Source organism: Sturnus vulgaris, chromosome Z (assembly GCF_052056855.1).
Source record: "Sturnus vulgaris isolate bStuVul1 chromosome Z, bStuVul1.hap1, whole genome shotgun sequence".
NCBI lineage: Eukaryota > Metazoa > Chordata > Aves > Passeriformes > Sturnidae > Sturnus > Sturnus vulgaris.
The window spans coordinates 36,849,374-36,872,093 of NC_142283.1; the positions used below are offsets into that span (position 1 = coordinate 36,849,374).

At 44.3% G+C, this 22,720-nt stretch overlaps 1 long non-coding RNA gene across 2 annotated transcripts; it reads left to right on the forward strand.

Annotated features, from left to right (window-relative positions):
- The first annotated feature begins 4,120 nt into the window (after window positions 1–4,120).
- On the forward strand, window positions 4,121–17,411 carry LOC148219801 (uncharacterized). 2 transcript variants are annotated; one of them, XR_015799268.1, is made up of 4 exons: window positions 4,121–4,512; window positions 8,533–8,707; window positions 12,221–12,408; window positions 13,767–17,411. It is a non-coding gene; the product is annotated as an uncharacterized LOC148219801 (long non-coding RNA). The 2 variants fall into 2 exon arrangements; XR_015799269.1 differs by lacking the exons at window positions 12,221–12,408; window positions 13,767–17,411 and adding an exon at window positions 9,456–10,146.
- Window positions 17,412–22,720: the final 5,309 nt, after the last annotated feature.

The window sequence follows — 22,720 nt, forward strand, 5'->3', positions numbered from 1 at the left end:
GCTCGCTATAGATTTGTTATCCCCAGAATCATGTGTGCCTTTAGTAACTACACCACAAAACTCTCACTTTGCATAAATTAAACTTTCTGTGGAATGTGAATTATTAATGCACTAAAATGTGCTGCTAACAGTTGTTTGCATTTGAAGCTATTAGTCCCTGTTCCTGACAAATGCATTTGGTTGTGTACCATTTTCCCAGAGTCAGCAAAAATACATCCTTTCCCTCCATGCCATGTGTTTTGTACAAAGACCACAGAAACCCAAGATGATTAATTCTGGGGGTGAGAGCAGTACACAGTGAAACCCAGTAATAATGGAATTAGATTTAGACTCTGGGACCCTTCATCGCCCTGAAATACTTAATCTTAGAAAAATTTTTCTCCTGTCCGAGATGTCAGAATTGGACGGTCTGGTCTGATGACTAAAATCAAAGCCCACAGTCAAAATATGACCAGGAATCCAGGCAGTAGGCAGTGACCAGAGGGACATCTTGATTGTCACTTTTGGTTTTGAGTGACTCAGAGGGTAGTGTGACAGAGGGACTGCACTTTTACAGTCACAGAACCAATAAGTTGAGAAAGATCTCTGAGTTCATAAAGTTTCACCTATGACTGAACACCACCCTGTCAACCACACCATGGCACCATGTGCCATGTCCAGTCTTTCCTTAAATACCTTCAGCCATGACTCCACCACCTCCCTGGGCAGCCTATTCTGAGGTCTATTCATCCTTCCTGTGAAGAAATTCCTCCTTGTCTTGGTTTGAAAGACAGCTTTCTACTAAAAGAGACAGGGGCCTCTTTTTTGAAAAGGAGAGTATAACCGCCCCCTTCACTTTACTATGATTTTGAAATTAAAGGGCTCTCAGGCGAAGATATGGCGGTAGGAATGAATAACAGTTCTTTACTGATATATATATATATATATATATGTAACAAGAGAAACAAAACACAACAGCAATAACTGCGAGATAACAGCAGCAGAGCAGGCAGCCCAGTGAGCAGTTCTCCGGCTGTGGACACCTTTCCCCTGCGGTGCAGTCTCCGCTCTGGCGCTGCCTGCCAGCCCCCGGTGAGCAGGGAGGAGATGCGGGGATCCCGCGGGGCTGGAGGGACGCTGCGTTGAACGGCGCCTGTGTCCCACATGGGAAGGGCGGAGGGGAGACGCTGCTCACGGATCCCGATGCTCCAAAAGGATATGCTGAGGTTGGCAGGAGATGCAGGAGCGTCCGAGCAGGGAGGCAGTGGGATCCCACAGCCAAGGAAAGCAGCTCCGCCGTGTCGGGATGGCAGAGCGGAGTTTCTAGCGGCCCTCCTTCTCCGAGCCAGGCGGGTAAGAGAGAGCCAGGGCCCCAGAGAGCAGCCCCTGTCCCACCCCTCCTTTTCCGGTGTTCCCCATTTTTCCCCATCCCCTTTGAGAGAAACTGTTACTATCTAGGGTGTAGCCAAAAAATACTTAGCATAACAATGGGAAAAATTCCACAGAAAGAAAAGGGAAAAATTCAAACCCCAACACTCCTAATCTTCAACCTGAACTGCTTCTAGTGCAGCTTGAGGCTGTGTCTTCAAAGCTTAGTTTGGTTGAACAGCCTTGCTCCAGTTTCAAATTAGTCTCTGCCACAGAGAATTTGGTCCCAGACCCTTGAGGTATTGAGGCATGGGGAACAGGTCAGCTTTGCTGGAACCATTGTCACTGAGGGAGGGTTCCTCTCCATTCTCAGTAGTGCTTCTTGGTCACTGGGCTCTACTCTTTCAAAGTAAGAAGCAAAGTTTGAAGTATCACCCGAAGCAGCCAGAACTGGGCCAAAGAAAAAGTGAATCTCTGTCCTCTTGCTGTGAAACATTTTAATTGATAGCCCCCAGTTCTGCCCCTCCTCAGCCTCCTGGATCAATGTGTCCAACAGGGCCCTACTTGTGGTGGATAGGAAATGCCATTATATAGATAACCTAAATTTAATTTTAGGGTGTGAAAGAAGCAAACAGGTGCAAGCACTTGAGAACAAAACCTCATATTTTTGGGGCTTACCCAGCTCAGAGGTGATGGAAGATGATGTCTACACAACTTGTTATTATTGTTGGGTTTTTCAGAATTCTTTTTTAAGGGAACAATTAGACTTTTCCTGCTACTGTAGGAAGAGCTCTCAAAACTCTCAGGTGTGGTGGAAATTGCTATTACCCCATCCCTACACTGAGTGGGAGACTGTATATGCACTATCCCCTCCTCTGGATACAGTGTTACTTTATTCACACAAATACAAAACTTAGTTTTGCTGTTGCAACCTGGGTTGTGTCATCTGCTCTAGGGTTGCTAATCAAAACTGATTAAAGCTTCATCCTCAGCAAATTTATCCAATAACCTGGTGACAGAGAACCAATCATGAAGGAAACATGAGTCACTGGATCGTTTTTATTCTGCTAAGGCGTTACAAAGGGGTTTACACTAAGTGTAATGTAATCCTACTGAGGAGTTGCTGTACATCATCAGAGTAGTATAAATGTAAACACATGGTAAAGGTTAACCCTTGGAACACCAGCCCACAGTGTAGGAGCTGGTGAGAGCTCCAGGACACAGAGGATTGTAGATAATGTGAATGCTGGGTGGCATTGTGGGAGAATGGTGGTGACTACAGAGCCACTCAGTCTTTTTACGAGGGGTTACTGGGATGTATCTATGACCACGTGCTTCAGCAGTTCCAGCATTCGCTTTCCCACCTGTCCGAAAGGCATGCCTCCAACCTGACATTAGGGCTCTAGAGCAACAAATTAGTTTTCAGGGCCAGAAACCAACTCAGGAGGTGCTGGTGAGCACTACAGGAGCAGCAGCAGCCATGATTTGGGTGCTATAGAAAGCTGCAAGACAATAGAAATGTTTCTACTTATGGAGAATCAGATACAGCTCTCTAAAGCCAGACTAAGGTGTGTGTGTGTTTGACTCTTTGCCTTTTCATCCTTCTAGGCTGTATTTTGCCTTTGAAGTATACTCAGAGGAGAGCAGCCAGAGGCTGTACTGTGCTCTGTACCTTTTCACAAGCTGCTATTTGAAAATACTCCTACCTGTACTCCGGGCAAAAGCCATCAGAGAGAGGTTTCTCATTTCTATGGAAGCACTCAGCTTCCTGATGGGCTTTTTCTCTGCTCATGACCTAATGTACTGCTACGATGCCAGAGGACATTATCCTTATCAGCATTTCTTTCCAGTCTCTTTGCAGTCTCAGACAGTTGTCCTGCTGGAGTATCCTTTGCTAGGGATGTCTTTCGAGAAGAGGCTAACTAATTCAACACCTGGAATTATCTGAATACTCTGCCACTTTAAAAAGTCCAGTTTTGAGAAGCTGACTTCTGTAAAGGGACCAAACTTTAGATTTCACCTGCAGATATGTCCTCTGATATGTCCTGCTGTCTTCAGAGGAAGCCCTGAGATCTGCCCTGACATAGCTGGATGGCTACAGTGGTGCATTGAGGATATCGGGGGTGGATGGGTGGATGAACTGCCTAATGTGGCCAAATAGGTCTGTCCTTTAGTCTGCCACAGGTACCAGGGACAACTGTGGGTACCCAAAACGATGTACTGTGCAGCAACATCCCATTGTCCCAGACAGCAACAGGACTGACTGTAAAGTTGTCCCAGACACGCAGTAGCAGATGAGGCAAGATAACCTTGAGAGATGCCGGGACTGACTCAGCCCTGCGGATGCATTTCACGGTCAATACATCCTCTGTGGATTAGCCTGAATTCACATCCACGATGCCTCAGCCAACCGCATCCTCAGAATCAATATCAATACTTAACAACATCCATTCCCTGCTGCCCCCCGCCCCACCTTCCACCCGCTACTCGAGCAGCAAAAAATATCCTGGCAAATCCCCGCGGGTGGGAAGCGCTCTCCCGTGCTGCTGGCGCGGGTGTAGGTGTCCTGCGGGGCCACCAGGTGCCACTGCAGGGCAGGCACTGTCCACTGCAGAGCGGGCACTGTCCCTTTGCAGGGCAGGCACTGTCCCTCTGCAGGGCAGGCACTGTCCCACTGCAGGGCAGGCACTGTCCCACTGCAGTGTCCCCCTGTCCTGCTGCCATGTGCCTCGCGGTTCTTCCTCTTGGGGCTGTTGGCCACTTCGGTAGCTTGCACTCTTCTGAAACAGAGAGAACCTCTCTTAAAGCAATGTATGAGCTCTGCATCTTATCTAGGTGTAAAGAAAGAGGAACCAGGCCTCACTTGGGTGGTATCTCAGCTGAGATCTTGGGCAGGAAAATTAAAATACATGGTCTTCATACGAGAAACATCTTCCGGCATAGTCAGTTGTGGTTCCTGCCCTGTCAGCCCAGGGAATCCTTCAAGATTGTTTGCATAAAACACAAGTGTTCTCTAGTATGCTTTGAAGGAAGTACTCAAAGCACTATTTATTTCCTCCTGACAGGTAGTCATGGAAATGATGTGTCCAAATACTTGTGAGGACAAGAAGTGAGTTAACTCTTCAGATTTCTAGAAGAAGCAAGATCCGGCGAATGTGAGCACAGGTGAGTTGCTTTCAGTTATGTTGCATTTATGGACTGTTGTCTCTTCACAATCCTCTTTGTACAACAAAGGCAAAAACTGCCATTGTGTTATGTTCAAGAAAGCATGAATTGTTAGCTCATGAGCCATTCAATGGTTTATTTACAAATTCACACCAAACTGTGTGTTATTTAAATGCTATTTGAAAAGACAGATGTGAAGAATGTCACCATTCCACAGCACCACTCCTGTAACTGATCATAATCATGAGAAGATTTCCGTGGCATGAGCCTTCCACTGATGTGGATGCCTGTGGCACAGCACAGTGATACCTAATACAAAACTTTGGACTGGATTCAGAAGGCAGTTCTCCCTTCAGGACAGATTTATAGAGAGATATTTATGCTTTTTCTGCTCTGTACAATGCAGTGTTTTTGTGATCAACTGATGCTGCTGTATCTCTTGGATCCAGGGCAGTATTCTGTGACCGTATAAATAGCCCATATGACCCGTAGGCTGTGCCTGGAACCTTTTTGAGGAACATGGAGGGTATGTGGCATAGACAGTCACAGACAAGTCCTGTCTGTGATGTACACTACTCTGCATTGCCTAGAACAGCAGAGGACTGAGTTCAACAGCACTTGTGGCATGCAAAATCCTATGAATGTGGCCCTCCCCTTACCATCCAAAAAAGCATTATGGTCCAAGAGATAGCAACGAATTCCTTTTCAGTCCACTGCAGGTTCCTTGGGATGCAAGCATGATAAGCTAGCTGCAAAATGACAATATCAATGACAGCCATGAAGCACAAAAGGAGGAAAATGAAAATATTAAATCCATACAACACAGTAACACATTCTATTGTGAGAGGCCATATTTCCAAACATCTGAGCTCACTCTGGAGCAGTAGTTATCTGCAGTTTATTGACCATTTTAATAATACCCCATTCGTAGTTTTATTTAGGAATACTAAATTAATAGCGATCTGTATATAGTAATGCAGTTTATTTACACAAATTAAGAAAATGGGTAAGTGGTGTTTTGCAAGCATTTAATGTTGTGTGACTTTTCTTGTCTTCTCACAAGTAGAACCCTCAGGTCATTATTAATGTTCTCATATTCAGATTAGTATTCCACCCAGGATCAAACTGAAAAGCGACTGACCCTTATCCAGCATTTCCAAACTATAATTTGTGTTAAAATACTACCTACAGCAGAAGATAAGATTGTGCCATTAAATCAGTAAGTTCTGGACTGTCTTCCCTGACATCTGCATGGTGTCCTGGTTGGTGACAAAACCATTGGTTTCACTTTACCACAATCAATTCAGTTACTGGGTCTGGGAGTTGCTTGTCTGCCATTGTCACCTGCACAGTTCTCACTGGCAATCACCCTTCTGCCCTACTACTGTGTGTCTGCTGCCATACGTGTGATGGAAGAAGCCTGCTATCTACTGGGGATTCTTCGTATGGTTTTTCTTAGTTGTTACCTAAAAGCGGTAAAACCCCAGTATAATGGACCCTCTAGAAATAAAATAAGATGCCAGAAGCTGCATGATAAAACACAATGAACAAATGGACCATTAGAGATTACTGAAGGAAAAAGTGTTTTAGTAAAAAATTTGCCATTTCTCTCCTCATTTGGTTTCTAACAGGTGTATATATAAAATCATTCAAAAGAATTGCCTAAGATGAGTGAAGCACACTTCACAGTGTTTATGAACCTGTTCTCAGGAGAGCCGTGTTTCAACTAAATAGGGTTGGGGTGGGGAAGGGCTTCCTGCAGTGGCCCCTCAAAGCCCATGGCAATATTGCATTAATATAAATTCCTGTAGGTTTAGCAATATGCCCAGAGACATAGGGAATGTGTGGGCATGGGAGTGCCACTGCAGCCATTCCCACTTCCATGGAGAGGCAGGTTTTGTTGCTGCCATGCAGCTGGGCCTGGGTCCTCAGATAAGCAGATTGTGTTGTGCTGTAAGCTGACTCTGCCCAGGTGTAGTGGTGCTCAAAATCAGCCAGAGAGGGTCAGGATACCCTTGACTGCTGAAGTGGCTATTGGAGAAAGCAAGTCTGCTTTCTCCCCAGCTCTCAAGGAACTGACAGCCTTTGCTCAAACAAAGGGTGTGCAAAGTAGTGATGACATGAGCTGAGGGGCAGTAGTTCTCTTCTGCTACACCAGGGACCTGCTGGGTAACTCTGGAAGGAACGAGGCTACACAGGGAATCATCTGCCACAAGTCTATCTGGACAAATATATTGGGTCTTGTTTGGTCTGAGCACCATGAAATAGAAGCCTGGAAAGCAAAGCTGAGTGGGAGAATGTTTCACATGGACACATCCTAAAAGATCCTAAAAGAAAACCAGGGGAAATATGACCATCTGCATTTGCTTGATAGACATCTTTACCACATGCTCTGGGCAATCTCTATTCTGCTTGCCATGATTTTAACTGCAGGTGGCACTCCTTATGACAAAGAAGCTATGAATCCGTGATAATAATAGAACAAATAGAAGAAAGTGGAATTAAATGGAAAAAAGGGGGATGGGAAAGCAGGAATAAACTTTCCACCCTGCTCCACTTCATCAAGAGGACTTGTGTTGACTAATAGCTGAGCCTTTCTGATGGAGAATTTAGATGTCTCAGTTTAACAAGGAGAGTCCTGCTAAGAGGGGAAATTAATTTATCATGAAGATTTAAAGCATCATGTTTAATCATGATTTAAATCAAAAAGCAGAGAGCTTGAGTTTAAATTATTGCTTACAAAACTTTGCTATGTGTAGACTTTCATTTTTTTTCCTCCAAGAAAGTCTGACTCTCATTTGCAGATAAAATCCAGCAGATCTTTTGACTGAGATAGGGATACACTCAAGACCCACAGCTATTCATTCATTTGCAAGGTTTAACATGTTCATACTTTCTTTATGGTTCTGGAGGCTGATGAAGGCCCATTTGCTTTTCCTGGTTAGTTGTTCTTGTGAGCTTGATTAAACCTCTGGGAGAGAACTGGGATTTAGTTAGCCTCCAAGCAGCATTTTAGCTGGGGTTTTGTATGTGTGAAGAATGGTACCTAATTTCTTCTTTTTACTTTTGTATTTTCATAGAGTGAATAATGCAAAAGGGAAAGTTTATCAAAACATATCAAACATTTAAAACTAAGTGATTTGTTAAAGAAAAGTAATATGATCCTTAGCCAGTTATTTGAATTTAGCTCCTGGTCAGAATGACCCTCAAGATTTTAACAGTAATAAATCTCATTTTACGTCTTGCTTACATTCATAGATTAGAAGAGGAAAATTGAAATTTTCTGCCCTTCCTTTTGTCTTCCAGTTCTCAGCTCTGAACAGACAAATAAATGATCCTGAATGAGGAAAATATTATCTCTGTTCTTTTGAAAGTGACTGGTCTCCCAAACTCACTTCACCTTTCAAACACCCCTTTCCCCAGGGCATAGTTAAGGATTTCCACTGGCTCAGGGTTCCCTTTTCTCTTCCAACATCAGCTCTAGTTTTTTAAACTAGACTCACTTAAGTTGATATAAAGAGAAATTACTCATATTTTCATGTACTAAATGAAAAAAAGGTAAGTCAATATATTTTCTACCTGCTGGTAGAGAGAAGGAAGGACTGGTGTTTCCTGCAAATGAGCTCTCCCAGAGAGGCAGATAAGTTTTTCCTTCCAGCCCGTGTGCAACCTGAGCGATAACCAGCTGCTGCCCTCATGGCAGAAGGGAAGCAGCATGAAGCAGTGATGGTGGCATGTAATGTGGAGGCAGCTTGGCCATGAGGAGCCCTCTGTGGTGTCACCCCTGACAGCCCTGGACATGCTCCAGGTGAAGCAGTCCCCATATAAGGCAAACCTAGTATGCTCCAAGTCATCAAAATGCTCTGAGTGTGCAGGACTTTAGAACTGCTGCAGGGCAGGTGATTTCCATGGCACACAGCCACAACAGCATGGTAAAGACAGTGGCTATGGCCCTCTGAAGCCCAGAAACATTCGTTGTACTGCCCACAAGTAATATGCCTCTGTGTGCTTTTCTGGCAGAGATCTCACCTTCCTGTCCCAAACCTTAATGAAAATCTGAAACCTTAATGTGAAATGGGAAGTGGTACTGACTGCCTACCATGACCTGTTCCTGGGCTGATGGATGAGGAGTTCATAATCCAGCTCAGTACTGCCACAAGATGTGAGCCAATGTCCCAGCTCCTGGAGTCACAAGGTAAGGGTAGAACACCAGGTTTTCTTTTGTTTATTTTTATTTTTAAGTGAAGCTTTCGAGAACATTCACTTGGAAAGGAAACATGACCTCCTCTGTGGTATGGTCTTTCCTTCTCCCAGGCAGAGAAAACACATGCATTTTCAGAAAAGCAGTGAGTTATTTTCAGCAGCTGAGGCTGAGAAAAGCAATTTCTCCACTTACTTGAACAGAAACATGTAGTTTAACTTCAGCTGAGGGTCACGTGTAGAACATATAGGAAACTTTTCACCAGTACTTCACTGCAGCAGCAATAACTGCTTTTAAATTTTAGTGGTCTTATTAAAAGAATGTCAGACTTAAACAGAAAATGTTTATTTGGTACCCAGAGACCTAATTTTTCCCTTCAACATATTTGGATTATGAAACATGAGTTTATTGAAAGGAAGCAAGAGAAACTTAGTACAGAGAATCATAGAATGGCTTGGGTTGGAATTAACCTTAAAGACCATCTAGTTTCAACCCCCTTGCTATGGGCAGGGACACCTTTCACTAGATCAAGTTGCTCAGAGCCCCATCCAACCTGTCTTTGAGACACTTCCAGAATGAGGCATCCACAGCTCCTGTGGGGAATTTCTGTTTCAGTGTCACCACTCTGAAAGAATTTCTTCTCAATCTCTAATCTAAATGTACTCTTTCAGTTTGAAGCCATTCCCCACTGATCTGTCACAAACATGCCTTTGTAAAAAGCCTCTCACCATTTTTCTTGCAGGCTTCCTTCAGGGACTGGAAGGCCACAATTACGTCACCATTAAGCCTTCTGTTTTCCAGGCTGAACAATCCCAATTCTCTCAGCCTGTCTTCACATGAAACGTGGTCCATCCCTCTAATCATCTTGTTGTCCCTGTTCTGGACTCACTCCAGCAGTTCCATATCCTTCCTGTGCTGGGATGCAGGGCTCCGGGTGGGGTCTTACCAGAGCAGAGCAGAGGGGCAGAATCCCCTCCCTCCCCTGCTGCCCACGCTGCTTTGGATGCAGCCCAGGACACGCTTGGCTTTCTGGGCTGGGAGTGCCCATGGCTGGGTCATGTCCAGCCTCTCATCCACCAGCACCCCAAGTGTGGCAGTGAATATTGCAACTTTTCTAAAAGATACGATTTGAAACCTAGCCAGCCTGTTAAGCAGGCAGGTACCTGGGTGAAAATTCCAGCTCATCTATTGGACCTTAAGAGCTAATGTCGAGAAAGTTAATGACAGAAATTGTAACCAACACCTGTGTGAGCCTGGGAAAGATTGAGCGGCCTATTTAAGCCTGCTCACGAGTGAATAAAAAAGTTTAAGCCTTGTTACAGTGAACTAACAGTGTCGTGACTTTGTCTGGGACCCAGCACCTGCCAGCGGCCCAAGGGCTGAAACAACAGAAACAACGTAACACCCAAGCCCTTCTCATCAGGTCTGGTCTCCATCCCTTTATTCCCCAGCCTGTGTTGACTCTGGTTGACCAGGTGCAGCACCTTGCACATGTTAAAAATCATGAGGTTCCCATGGGTCCTCTTTTCTATCTTGTCTCTCTGGATGGCATCCCATCCTTCAGGTGTGTCAACCACAGTACTGTGCTTGGTGTAATCTGTAAATTTGCTTAGGGTGCACTCAGTCCTTTCCTCTGCATCATTAATGAAGATATTAAATAGCGCTGGTTCCCATTTGAACCTCTGAGGGCCACTTGTCATCAGTGTCCGTGAGGACACTGAGCCATTGGCCACGTTCCTCTGGATGTGACCACCCAACCAATTTCTCATCCACTGAACAGTCCACGCACAAAATCCAAATCTCTGCTATTTAGAGTTGTGGAGGATGGTGTGAAGAGCTTTACAGAAATCCAGAAAAATTACATGTGTAGCCCTTCCTTTGTCCACTAACATGGTCACTCCATCATTCAAGGCCACTGGGTTGGTCAGGCAGGACTTGCCCTTGGTGAAGCTGTGCTGGCTGTCTTGAGTCACCTCCCTGTCCCCATGTGCCTTAGCTTCTAGAAGGATCTGTACCATGATATTCCCAGGCACATGGTGAGGCTGGGAGGTCCCTGCTTGCCAGGGTTCTCCTTCCCACCCTTTTAAAAGATGGGTACAATATTTCCTCTCTACCAGTCAGCTGGGACTTCCCCTGACTGCCAGGACTTTGGAGCCCAAATACTATGGAGAGTGGCTTGGCAAGTGCATCAGCCAATTCCCTCAGGACTCTGGGATGCACCTCATAGAGTCCCACAGACTTATGTATGTTCAGGTTCCTCAGGTGGTCATATGCCTGGTCTTTACTTAAGAGTGGGAGTGGGCTCTTTACTTAAGAGTCAAGTGGGAAGCACTTGACTTCCGCAGTTCTTCTCTTGCAGTTCATCCACTCAAGAACTGTGGGAAAAAGACTGCCATTGAAGACTGAAGTAAAAAAGTTACTAAGTACCTCAGCCTTCTCTTCATCCCTTATTACCAGTTTTCCAGCACTGTTCATCAGGGAGGATACACCTTCTTTTACCTTCCTTTTCTGGCTACTATACACGTAAAAGCCCTTCCTCTTATTTTTCTCTTCCCTTGCCAGGTTCAGTTCCAGCTTTGCCTTGGCTCATCCCTGTACATCCAAATGTCATCTCTACACTTATCCAAGGTTATCTATGCTTGTGGCTGTTGCCTATAGATTGCCTTCTTTCTCTTTAGTTTAATCAGCTGTTCCCTCCCATCCCAGTCTCTTGTCTTCTTTGCTGGATGTCTTGCCCCTCCTTGTACTCTGTGGAAGGTGTCTTTAAAGATCTGCCAGCTCTGTTCTGCTCTCTTGTTCCTGGGAGGGGCAGTCTCCCAGGTGTTCCCATTGACTGTATCCTTAAAGAGTTGTTAGTTTGCTTTCCTGAAGTTCAAGGGTGTAATTTGCTCCTCACTTTACCCATATTCCTCATGGCTGCAAAGTCCACTTTGATCAGGCAGTCTCTAGTAGACACCAGTGATGAGGTTCCCATTGTTACCTCGGTCTCTGATCCTGACAGATCAGCTTTCCACCTGCTCGTGGCTGTTCTTCAGAGACGGCTCTTCACACTCCATCCAACTCTCGGTGTAGAGAGCAATCCCTCCACCTCTCCTTTCTTTCTTGTCTCTTCTGAGCAGTAGAGTAGTAGCCATTGATAGTTGCAATCCAGTCACGGGTTTCATACCACCAAGTTTCAGTGATGGCAACAAGGTTGCAACTTTCCAGCACCAACTTTCCAGTTGGAGGCTTCCAATTGCAATTCCAGTTTGCTGCCCAATGCTGTGTGCATTCGTGTAGAGGAACTTCAGCAGGTCTGTCAGCCACGTCACCTTCCTAGAGGAACACCTCTGAATTCCTTTGAAATACTTCTTTGGCGTTTCCCTGTTGGCTTCTGTTACCTCAGGGGTCCCTGGCTTGTCTCTGTAAGACTGCAAGTGTGCTGTTGTGTATCTCACAGCTCAGAGTCACCGGCAGACCTCTCTCACTAGCACCCTGTCCCTCTAACCTTTGCATCTCATCCCACAGCTTGCCAGGGACAAATCAGCACTACTAGCTCCTGAGCAGGGATCCCTCACTGACAAATTGTGGGGATGAGTCTCATCATGCCTAGTGCTACACAGGCCTTTGATTTTCAAAACCACCAAAATTTTGGAAGTGATGCCAGCTGCGGAACCCTGTATTAATGGACACATCCAATGCTGCTGCCTTCAACTGTAAGTATAGAGGAAAATATAACTTGTGTCTCATATTTCCTTACTAAATGTCTCAAGACCCCAAAGATATTTTTGATTGCCCTCAAACTCTATGTTGCCACTTCATCGACCCAATGAGGAAGATCAGTTTTGAGTAGTCATCATGGGACAAGTGTGAGTAGTCATCATGGGACAAGTGTGAGCTTCAGACAAGCCTTGCCTTAGCCTCAGATTTTGGCAGCAGTTTAAATATAAGAAATTACTCTGTCCCACAAGTTTTAAGACTGGCAAATCATGCCTATTTAAGAAATGAATTATTTATTAAATAGACAAGAGATAACAGACTTAATCAGACTTACTTACTACACAATATGAAACTAAAAAGAGCTACTAGTAGATTACAGCATAACATAACACAGTGCATTATATCAAGGTAACTATATTAAAGCCAGCAAAAGAAAGAGTATTGATTAAGAGTCAAATGTAACTTACCACTGTAATGACAATAATGTACACAGATTCCTTTCACTTAACCCCTGGCGAGTAACCGGGAAGTAAGCATCTCTACTCATGGGAGAAACTCCACACATTACTAGGGAAACATGTAGAAGATTTCTGCTTTATGGAAGTTTGGTGTTACTTTTATAATTGTAAAGGGAGGTGTCTGTTTGCTGGAAATCCAGTTTATCCAGATCTCATGTTAGCAGTGTGATGTTTATTGGCAGCTGGGAGATGCCAGACCAGTGTTAACCCCATATATAACCAAAATAACTCACTGCAAGACAGCTTGCCCTGTTTGAGCTGACCAGAAAACAAACAACAGATAAGCTCTTGTTGGAGGTGAGATGTCCTGCACCAGTAGTAGTCTGGGGGCCTCGCCAGGCTAGGAAGTGTCCTGCTGATGTCCTTAACCCATCAGACACTCTCCTGGGGTTGGGTCCAGTCAGCATATTGGGTTCTCTGTTCCCATTTGGAAGGGAATCACCTACAACCATAACCCTTGCTTTACTCCTCTTGGAAGCTGTTGTAATATGAGGAAGTATGTATTTCTAATTGCTGTGACACCTCTGGTGTTACCAAACTTCCATCCTCTTCATCCTTTGCCCGGTCTTCCATGTACAAAGCTCATAATTTTTGTGCAGATGCACCTCACTGAGGGAGTGAGGTAGGCGAAGAAGGATTTTGCATGCACCCCAAGCACAGACTATGCTCCTTTTGCTCCTTTCTTTACAACTACTACCTACTGCTGAAGGATGGATAGAGGATTCCCTTGATCTGGTATTATTTCTGGTGGTGGCTCCTGTGTCATGGAGGCCAGAGCTCCGTTCCACCCTTTCTGTTGCTGTAATACTCCTTAACCTTTCTACTTCATCCTGCAGCTCTGCTACCAGTCTGAGAAGGTTATCTACCTGACCACATCTGACACAACTGCTACCTCTGCTACAACCCTGTGGAAAGCTTAGGCATTCCTTATAGCCTGATGCCTGGACATCTGTGTGTTTTTTAGCGAGCTCTGTCTGGGTCGCTGCATCCCTTTTCACGAGCATAAATGAATGGATGCTATTATTGAGCTCCTCCCAAGAGAACGATGGAGACCAGCTGGAGCTCTTGACACCTTACAGTAACTGAGTAAACTGCTGCATACCAGGTACTGTAGAGACGGATCATTCCTTTTCCATGTTTTTAGTAAAACCAATTAAGTACCAGATTACTTCTTTCTCAACACCTTAGGACTTGCAAGTAAATGCTGCTGTTTATTCCAGCTGATTTGCACATGTCTAGCTGTTCCTGTTAGGAGCTCCACCTCTCCTCTACCTCTCTGATGAATTCAAGCTTGTAGCTCTGTAACTCCACAGTCAGCGTTGGGTCAGCTCGTGCTTTTTGCAAGACTGTGTAGAACCACAGGCAGCCCTCCTCCATGTAAGAGAGTCAGCAGCTGCTTAGCATGAAAACCTGGCATAAGTTTAGTAAAAGAAGTAAGCTCTCCATTAGCAAACCAGAAAAAAACTAAATCAGCAGAAATAAAGAAAAAGCAACCCAGCTTTAGACTATATTAATCAAAAAGATCATATCTTACAAAGTCCTAGGGTAAAACAGATCAGTTCCATCTGCCAATCAGAAATACTGATGCAGTTGCTTTGCCTTCCTGGGAATAGTCTTTTTTTGCTGTTTATTCATGGTTGTACCTTCTTTTGCCAGCTCTCCTGTGTCCCTACAGCACTAATCTGCTGAATGACTTTTCCTCCATAACCCTGGGAGCTCCTTAGCTACACTGTATAGCATGTGCAGCTCAGCCAACTTTCTGGACATAAAATTTCCTCCTGTAGCTTATTGTGAGAGAATAACAAAGATCTCACAGAAATAAGCACAAGTGTCAGGCTTGATATTTAGGTGTGTTTTCTTAAAAACTACCTCTACTTTGTCCCCATATTATTTTTCAAGAGCCTTGAGGGTCCTGCCAGCACCCAGTGTTCTTTAAAACAGACAAATTGAGCTAGGTCCTACTCCACTGCCTGACCCCTTTCAGATCAAAGTGGTCTCCTACGGTTTGTTAGAAATCCTGTTAAAATGATCCATGATTTAAGAGCTATGGTGCTAAAGCGGCCAGTAGTCATTTTTCTGGGAGCCTTCACGTAGTGCAAAAATCTCCAAGTGCCCTTCAAGCTGCTGTCACAAACACGTCCGACAACACGTCTTACAGCACGCTTGAAGAAATCTGCTTGGACATGCAAAGACCTGAATGGAAAGATTATCTTTTAGGCCAGACCCCCATTGCCAGGGTCAGATCAAGAATAATCAGGAGGTTCCTGGGTACCTGGGCCATCCCTAACACTCACTGATCATAAGGCAGACCCCTCTGCAGCAGTGGGCCTTGCCTGTGAAGCATAGTTTCTCTAAGCTACTTCTGCCTTGGGAGGTGAGCTTTACTACTTCAGTGCTGCAAATGGAGACTGGAGGCTGTGATCTCTCTGTTAGCACTGCCTGAAGTCATGTCTTGTGTGGGGCTGAGGAGCCAGCAGAAAAATTTAGACACTCACATTTTGGTAGGTGAGGTTAATAAGAAGTAGATGGTAAGAATCCAGGACACCTTTTTGGAGAAGAGGAACCCACGCAGAAAGGATTGGCTGTCGCTCATTATAATGGAACTTTTCTGCTGTCACAGGAAATGAGAAAAGTTGTAGAGGAGTACGTAATCTCTGAGCTGGGAGGAAGCATTTTGCTCAGATTGGCGTGGCCTACAAGGAGGATTTCACTAACCCTTGGTGTGTCTAAGCGTCAGTGGAGAAATCGAGAGCATGGTCACACTGAAAAATGGCTTACCTTCAATTCCAGCTGCTTGGTGTGTGCCAGGAGACAGATCAAGGGCAAATTTTACAAGTGCCAGTCTGCATCAATGCCAGGAGCCTGAAAGCCTGAAGAGTGTTTGGCTCCATGGGTACTAAGATATTAACAATGACATCTATGACCAGATGGCATTCACTGGAGAACTGAGTGGGAGCTCAGGTGTGAACCCACTGATCTGCTACCTGAGGTGCATAAGCTGTCATTGCAAACAGCAGGGGTGTCAGGTGGCTGCTGGAGCTACCAAACAGAAAGTGACTTACACTCCTGAGAAGATGATAAAAGTCTACAGGCAAGAATAAAATCACAGAGCACATGGCTAAACACAGTATATTGAGAAAAAAGGCATGGTTTTGTAAAGCTGTGTGCTGTCCCATTTGCCTGATGGGTCTTCGTGGAAGGTCCTTCAGAAACAAGTGCTATCACCAGTTTATTCAGCATGTCCATCAAAATGCTGGATAATGATGGGAATGAGAAAATTTAATGCATTTTGAGCAGAGAATGCAGGTCTTGTCTCCAAGAAAGCACAGAATGGAAAGAAAAGAGCAATTAAAATGTCTGTGGAGATGAAAAAGTTACTTTCAAAGGACACTAAAAAGGTAGGAGCTATTAGTCTGGGACTGAACTGAAGGATATGAGACAGGCACATGAAAAATCAGTAAAGAAGAGCACAAGCTTAAAGTAGAACCATAGCTCATCAAATCCTGCAACACTGGATCCAAGGAGATGGTTTAAAACAGAAAAGAAACTGTTCTATACAGAAGGATATACAGAGGGGAAGGGATTTTTTTGGAACTTGCTGGCATAGGAGGTTGTGACAGCAGACTGTCTCACAAAGAACTGGAGAAACTCATGTAAGGGAATGAGCTTGTACCTTTTGCTGATGCAGCATTTTTTGCTGCTACAGCTGGAGACATGGTATTAGCTGAAAGAAGTGCTGTGCAGCAGCAGTAGTGTATTTGTTTTCTCTCTTCACCATGTCTGCTCACTCCTGATCTCACATATTTTCTCCAGCAGCTCACTCCTCCTTTAGGAGGCTCCTTCGAGCAGCTGTGTGATGGACTGTGTCAGATGGGATGGGACACCTGTATTGGACAAGATCCTATCTGGTCCCTAGATGGATGGGGTGTCTCCCATGTGGCTCTGCAGCCTTTCCAGCCCCGCACTGCACTGCAGACATGGATAGATGTGGTGTGGGCATCCCAAAGCCTGTGCACCATGGAGTGCTGGAGCAAGGTCTGCAGGGCAGGGTGCATGAGCACGCGCCGGCTGGTCCCACTCAGCCCCTGGGACAAGGCAGGTCCACTTCAGTCTGTGACCTTTCCTGACTAAATTGCTTTCATTATGGGGCTAAGAGCTGACCCAAAAAAAGGGTCAAGTTATTAAAAATAAAAAAGTAAGGGAGGATGAAACAAAACAGAGGAGGAAAGAAGCACTGCTCTCAAATGTTTGAGATGTCAGCCTCATAAATTCAGCATCAGCTTCCTTTGGTCCTCAAACCAAGTCAGCTCTAATGCTATTTGCAGATATAGATTGGTGTCTTTTTCATTACTGTTATCAAATGATGCATTTGTGGTGCAGCTTCAGAGCCCTTTCTGCCCTGGTAAGTGGATTATGCATCCTGGTGCCAGCACTACTTGAGTGATACTTTTAATACTAAAAATAAAAAAGAAATAATAAAATACCTTCCAGGCTTTTAGATTTTCTTCTTTTTCTTTTTCAAAGATCTAATTAGGATATTTATATCTCAACAGACAGAAAGGACCTCACCCCTGCTTTGTTAGCAAAATGTGACAAAAAGCACTTGGCTTAGCATTTGCAATCACCACTGTTGTCAGCTAAACTTCTGGGAAATGGTGACACTGTTTCTCCTTGCTGCTCAAAGCTGAGCCAAGCTTCACAAGATGAACATCCCCTTGGCAGGCTGGCTGGCTGCCTGATGTCGCTATGGCCTTTTGCATCCCCCCACCAGCACTGGGTACAAGGGAGGAATTGCTGCCCCTCCCTGAGACTGCTGGAGTTGAGGTGGAGAGGTCCTTTGTCCCTCTCCCAATGCACATCCAACCATGTCACATCCATGATTCCAGCTACAGGTGGAACATTTTATGCCTGTGTTTGGCAGGCCCCTCTGCCTGCCAGTTGTGCTGCTTGGAGATGCCCCAGGAAACAGTGCATTGTTTTTGGAGACCAAGAGCAGTGTCATCTGTTTTGTTTCATATGAGTAATAAACCCGACCATGGCCCTTTAAAGGAGCATTTCTCTCACTTTAGGGTTAATGTCACCATTGCCCAGTAGAGAGGAGACACCAACAGAGGTCTGACTGCTTTTGAGTCTAACGAATAATGGATAATTTTTCTCTACCAGAAATATACTAGAGTGACACTAGGTGTTTCTGAGTGCATTTTTCAGATTTTTCTGGGTCTGTCACTTTATTTCCCTTCTTATTATTTGCCTGCTTAAATGCTAAGAATACGGAAAGAAGCTGCATAGTTCTGAACTTATGTAGTAACATGGAAAGCACATGGGACATTATTTCATGTGTGATCACAAACACAAGCTGGTACAGGAATCTCTAGGTCCATGCTGACAGTACTTGTTCAACCAGCAGAGGTAAACCTCAGCTAGGATTTTGGGAGTTAATTTACTTGCTACCCATCTGAAGCTCTGTAAGCCTGATGGTTTGATGCACTAGTTTTTTATGTTTCTCCTCATCTGCCTATGATTCTGCCAATACACATGTGAGATTCACCTCAAATCCTGATTTCTGCCATGACCTGTGTTCTCTCCACCCTCACTACCCTCCCCTCTTTCCACAAAGACAGCATATGCTTAAGAATAGAGTGGGGACATATTCACTGAGTACATTCATTTAAAATGTAACTAAACATCAGTGAAGCAAGGATGAAAAGATTCCCTGAGATCAAAAGTGGTATATAAAAATAACACCAGAAGAGAAATGCAGGCTCTGCAATGTGCTCTTCCAGTAAGAGTGGTATTGACCTCAAGGAGTGAAATAAAAGGTGGAAACATGAGCTACAATCAATTGTTTGTTTTTTTAACATTTAAAAAAAGAGAAAGAGAATAAAACACTTGGTAGCTGCTGAGTCAGGTCTATAGCACCCAGCATGTCAGATTCATACTAAAGAGAGAGTAAGTGAGAGGCCAGGCAGCTCTGTAGATGCTGCATAAAGACCTGCAGAAGTCATTAAGCTAGGATGAGCTTTTCATGATAGTCATGAACTTGCCTGATCAATGAAAAACTATCTTGACTTCAGATGGTCCTGGATCACTCTGTAACTGCACCATGGGAACTAATCTATTTAACTTATGAAACATTAAAGTTTAAATCTGCAAAGCAAATAAGACTTTTGCTGTCTTGCTCCCATTAGTGTTGATGAGAGCTCATCACCCCATGCACTTCAGCAGGTTTGAAAATCTCATTCTCCTTCATCCTTACAGAGATTCTGTGGAGAAGGCAAAAGAGAAAAAGATCCAGAACCAGAATTTCAGTATGCAGAAATTTGTGTTGCTTAACTGAAGTCAGTGGAGCCACATTGAGCTACTACCCCAGTTAAGCTTTTGTCCACGATGGCCGCAGAGACTTCAAGAGCAATAAATGGCCAAACTGAATGCCATAACTTACAGCCACTGCAACAGAAACCATAGAGAACAAAAAAGTTTGTCATATTAACATGTCTGACTTTCTGCAGGGGTGTGCCACCTCAAGTTTTCTACTGCTCGGCACTGCTGTGGTCTCACCTGGAATGTTGTGTGAAATTTTGGGTTCCTCAATATAAGAAAGATATTAAGCTCTTAGAAAGTGTCCAAAGGAGGGCAGCCAAGATGGTGAAAGGTCTTCAGGGGAAGTGAAGGGTCTTGAGGGGAAGCCTTATGAGGAGCAGCTGAGGTCACTTGGTCTGTTCAGCCTGGAGGAGACTTAGGGGATACCTCACTGCCGGTACAACTTCCTTTTCAATGAGAGAGGAGGGGCAGGCACTGATCTCTGCTCTGTGGTGACAGCAACAGGACCTGAAGGCCTGAACTTGTGTCAGGGGAGGTTTAGGTTGGATATTAGGAAAAGGCTCTTCCCTCAGAGTGTGGCTGGGCACTGGAACAGGCTCTCCACAGAAGTGATCACAGCATGAGCCTGACAGAGTTCAAGTAGTGTTCAGACAATGCTCTCAGGCACATGGTGTGATTCTTGAAGATGGTGCTGTGCAGGGCCAGGAGCTGAACTTGATGATCCTTCCAACTCAGCATATTCTGTGATTCTGTGTGATTATTTAACACATTGTTCAGGTGGCCAGGATAAATAGGGAAACATAAAATCAAATGCTACACATTAAAAATCAAGCAAAAATAACAGGGGGTACAAATATGCAGTCAGCAAAGATATTGGGATCTAGTGCAGGGGGAATAGTAGGAGATATTACCTTTGATTTTAAGAGCTTGGAACTCTGCTTATTTGAGGGGAAGAATGACATCATTGCCTAGCTATGTCAGCTAGAAAGGTTTTATGTGGAGACATCATTACAGAAAAATCATGGAGTCAGCCACCTATTCCATATCAGTTAGAAAGACACAGTTGTCAGCTTTTCTTCACTTAGATCTGAGTTAAGCACATGTAGGAAGAAGACAAGTTCGATCTCTCATGCTCATACAGCTCAGGTGTAGGTTGACTGGTAGTGCTCAGAGTCTGCCAGCCAGTCTGCCAGCTGACAATCCTAAAAGCAAATGCTCCAGGAAGCAAGGAGATGAAGGTTGTAGCTTAGGTCAACCCTTAGCTTGTGTTTCTCCAGGAACAGTGTGAATATTAAGTTCTGCTTCTTCAAGTAGACAGTGGCTGAGATGAAGACTCAGTTGCCTTGGGAAGAACCTGGACACGTTATCAAAAATTTTCAGAGCTTTCTGCTTCCCTTTGGCAGTTTTATAGTAGAGCAGATACAATGTGCTTGAAGAGATTGAATTTTCATAAGTTCTCATGTCAGACGACAGTCTAAGGTGGCCTGAAGCATTTGCACAGCAGGGCATGATAGCCTGCCCCTGCAGGTTTCCTCTCAGCCTCAAACCAATGACCATTAATAACAACGGTGGCTGATGCGGCTTGTTAGGATCACCACCTTACCACGCCCTGTTCCCCTTCATCGACTGCACCTTCTCTCTTGGATAACTGTCTCTTGGCTTTGCTAGGACCCAAAGAGGGCCTTAGCTCCCCATAGAAGGAAGATGGGTTTAATCAATACAGGTGGCTATGGGTTGATTAATGGATTACATGAAAAACTGGAAAAAAAATAAAGGGAGCGTGTGAGCATGAAAGCACTTGAAAGTGGAGACTTAAAACATCGGAGTCTTGAGCCAGGCAGTTAACTCACAATGTCTTTGTAAGAAGGCTGCCTTCTCCTTTTTGCCCTTCCTCCCCTGAGTAATTAAAAATCCACTGGTAACTGCTGTGACGGTAGCTGATATGTCAGCATTGTTAGTTCTTATTACAGGGTATTCATTGGGCTGCCAAGCCAAATGAGCACTGCTCCTCCAAAGTCATTCTAATGTCTCCAAATTATAACAGCTGAGAATCATTTTTACTAGTTGCAATAAATAACAATCCTGACAACCTGGCTTGGATCCAAAGTGCAGTGCAAAATTTTATGCAAGTTGTTGGAATGAAATTATTCTGGAGGCTCCAGGCACTCCCCTGGGACACAAAAATTAATGACCAGCACTTAAGTTTATCAGAACTTAAAAGAAAAATATCCTCCAGCAGCCTCCAGTACTGCCTCTTTGTTTTATTAATCTTCAGAGATTGATGCAGATTTCAGCTAGGAAGACAAAATTTAGATGAGAAAAATATAATCAGAGGTTTGCCAGAAAATAACAATCAGCTTTCAGTTCAAGGGCAAGAGGATACAGAAAAATGTATATTTATCTACATAATTCTAAATAATGCTAATATACATACCCATCTATCTATCTATCTACAGATACAGCTATTATGTATAATATGCGTTCACATCTGCAGTGTATCTTTCCACTGCAAATATGTGGAGTGAATGTTCAAAACAAGTTCAAGGCAGCTCTTTTTGAAACACATGTGGTGAGAATGGGAAATCCGCAACCCAGGAGAATTCCTTGGGGCTGATGACTTCAGACGTTTGAAAATTCATCGTTTTGTACAGAGCAGAGGAATGGCCATTATAGTAGATGCTACAAGTGGTAGAGGGAGGAAAATGTGGGAACTTATCTCTCCTTTGGATGCCTTAGAGTCAAACTGCCTCTGATGGATAAGGATAGGTAGGTAATTAAGATTATTATTCATGAAATCCAGCACACTTGAATACAGAGTGCTGGGATCAGTTGGTAAGAGATGCCATGAAGTCTTCAAGGAAGGTGCACTGTTCCTGAGGAGTCATAAATGTTGTTTTTACGCTACCCTTGCAAGAACGTTCTTGCTGACCTTGCAATCAGGTGAGACCTTTCCTTCAGAAGGAAAGGGATGATTGGGGAAATAAGGATATTACATAGTAAGAAGGAGGGACACTAGGCATGGTATACCATTTTCTGTTCACTTTCTCACTGTTTAGAACACTGTCTTCCTATATCACTCAGAATTTAAACCAACCACATGAAGGTAGGCAGAGAGAAGATGTTAAGTCGTGATGAAAGTCATTTGAGGAACAGCTGAAGGAGCTGGGGTTGTTTATCATGGAGAAAAGGGAGAATTATGATTCTCTACAGCTACCTGGAAAGAGGTTGTAGCCAGGTGGGGTCAGTCTCTCCTCTCAGTGATGGAACAAGAGGAAATGGCCTCAAACTGCAAGGAGAGGTTCAGGTTGGACGTTGGAAACACCACTGAATTTCTTCACTGAAAGGGTAGCTAAGCATTGGAATGTGCTGCCCAGAAAAGTAAAGGAATCACCATGCCTGGGAGTGTTCAAGAAACAACTGGATGTGGCACTTAGAACTAGAGTTTAGTTGACATCATGGCGTTCAGCCA